The 2508-nt window shown below is 48.6% G+C and overlaps 1 long non-coding RNA gene across 2 annotated transcripts in view; it reads left to right on the forward strand.

Moving 5' to 3' along the window:
* Positions 1–893: 893 nt before the first annotated feature.
* LOC103588196 overlaps positions 894–2508 on the forward strand; it is an 8783-nt gene continuing 7168 nt past the window's right edge. The window contains exons 1-2 of one of the 2 annotated variants that reach the window (XR_550290.1): positions 894–980; positions 2156–2268. This is a non-coding gene — a long non-coding RNA (uncharacterized LOC103588196). Of the gene's footprint in view, positions 981–2155; positions 2373–2508 lie in introns of those variants that run through there. The other variant, XR_550289.1, reaches the window with a different exon arrangement.

Genomic DNA, 2508 nt, shown 5'->3' on the forward strand with positions numbered 1-2508 from the left:
ACGATGATAGATATTCCTCCAAAAAGGAGAGGAAAAGAGGGAGTTTCATGGCCAAAGGAGTTAAACAGTTTTTTTGGAGCAGATCTTCCTGGAGCCTGGACTTGGCAACAAGCATTGGGAATCTCCCAGAGGCAGGTAGAGTATGGCAAGTTTCCCAAACTTATTTGCCCTGGGGCCCTCCTCACCCCTGAGTGTCTCCAGAACAAGTGGGTTGTCTGAGTTGACTCAGTGACAGAGTAAATCCCAGTGTCTCAAATCATCCAGGCCTAAGCTGGTACTGGAAACACAGGGGGAAAACCCATTTCTCTTGCACAGTAGAGGCCTGGATGGTCTGAGGGTAGAGGCATGAGAGATCCCCACAGAGGGAACAGGCAGCTGGCTGGGGCTAGGGCGGGGTCTGGCCTCTGACAGGTCGCCCAGCTGAGAGTCCCTGTGATCCATAACTCAACCTCAACACATCCTTAATGTGAGGGCCCACTTCCTGGCCTGGGGATCCTGCACCACTCTGTCATCTCTGTGGGGAACATTATGTTGCCATTGTTTGGGGTACATTTGCTAAACTCCTCATTCTCTTTTCTTGCTTTATTTTTGTCCATAGGACCTGACGTTTTCTAACATGCTACTTATCTTGTCTCCTCCCACTAAAATGTAGGCTTCATAAGGCCAGGAATTTTTGTCTGTTTTATTTACTGCTGATTTCTCCAGGGCTTGAAATATTGGCTGGCATACAGTAAGTGCTTAACAAGTAGTTGTAGGATGACTGCAAGTCTCTACTTGAGAGGCTGGTGATCAAGGGGACCTTTCAGCACCAGGCATCCGGACAGTTCCAGGACTGCTCAGCCTTTGGAGGGAAGCCAGATGACTGCAAGTCTCTACTTGAGAGGCTGGTGATCAAAGGGACCTTTCAGCACCAGGCATCCGGACAGTTCCAGGACTGCTCAGCCTTTGGAGGGAAGCCATCCGCAGGATGACTGGGGAAGGTGAGTTTGAAACTGTGGCCTCCATCCTCAGGCCTGAAGCCTCCCAGTCGGAGCTGTGTGCTCACCTTGGCTGAGGCTCAAACCCTGTCCACTCCATTGCCTGAAAACTCACCCCACTTCTAGTATTTCCTTTTTCTTTTTGAGTTCAGCAATTCTTTTTATGTATCTATAAAGTGCTGAGCATTTCTTTCTTCTTGTCTTTCTTTCTCTTAAATGGTCATCATGCTCCTCATTCTCCACCTCTCCTTCCCTTGCCCCCTTCTTTCTACACTTCATCCCCTTTCTACTCTCCTTTCCTTCTCCCTCTATCATATCCCTCCTTGTTTCCTCCCAATTTCTCTATCCTCATTATCCCTTCCCTCCTCCCCTCTCGCTCCCTGTTTTGTCCTCTCCCTCTTTAGAGGTGCCCTATTTTTGCAGGGCTTGAATCTGATTAATAGTAAAGGGTAGACAGCCTCCCTACCCCTACTCCCTTTGGGAAGCAAACAGCAAAAACTGAACTACGTGCAGTTTTGCATAAGTCTCCCCCTCCTAGCTTCCACCCACAGTCCTAACCACCAGGGGACTGCCACAGGTGATGAAAGCCTGTAGCAGGCCTGCCCTCCTGCCCCATCTGCCACCCTGGGACTGCACTGGGTGGGAGGCTGAATTCTGCCCCAAAGGCCAGGAGCTGGTGGGTGGATTCACAGGGTGGATCACATAGGGTGGATGCCCCATCTTCCCTGCTCTGATTGCTGTTGTGGGCAACTATGGATGAATGATTCTTGGGCTGTGGTTCCCAAGACTGGGAGTGCGATGGTTCATTGGTCTTTCCTAAGGGAGCCCTCATCTAGTGACTGAGTAGGGCTTGCTGAGTTACAAGTGCTCTAGAACTGTCACTACTCTTGTTACTAGAGCAGAGGCTAAGTAGCAGTAGGAATGAAGGCTGTTGTCTAAGGAAGGGAGGAGATGCCTCCACTTTTATGACTGTCCTCTCTCATCCCTGCAACCCTATGAAGTAGATACTGTTATTATCCCCACTTCATGGTTTGGGAGATGAAGCCTCAGAGAGGTTGGGTAACTTGTCCCAGGTTACACAGCTAGTATGTGGTGGAACTGGGATTTGAAGCCTCGTCTGATAGGCTCTGCAGCAGGTATACTCTATAAGACTGTGCCACTATGTCTTATGTTTACAGGAAGGCCCAGCTGGATCCAGAACTTTCCTGGTTCTCTCATGGCTGGCTGAGGGCTCTGTTCAAGGGGTTCCTTCTGGCACCTTGGTGGAAGCAAGTAGAGTTGAGAACTAGTTGTGAGTTTTTTTCCAGGTTCTTATCTTTGCTCTGGGTTGTCTTGGGGCAGGGTGTGGGCGGTGTCAAAAAACAAAATTACAATAAATTTAGTTGAAGATCTCAATAGCCTTCTTGTGATTCTAGAATCAGGCAACACATGTTCTATAAAAAAAGAGTAAGTTTTCTTGTGAGCGAAGCGGAAGAGGTTCGTTCTATAGACAGAAAATGGCTAAAGAAAGCAGAAACAAAGAACAAAAAGT

Source organism: Galeopterus variegatus, unplaced genomic scaffold (genome assembly GCF_000696425.1).
Source record: "Galeopterus variegatus unplaced genomic scaffold, G_variegatus-3.0.2 Scaffold535, whole genome shotgun sequence".
Taxonomy (NCBI): Eukaryota; Metazoa; Chordata; class Mammalia; order Dermoptera; family Cynocephalidae; genus Galeopterus; species Galeopterus variegatus.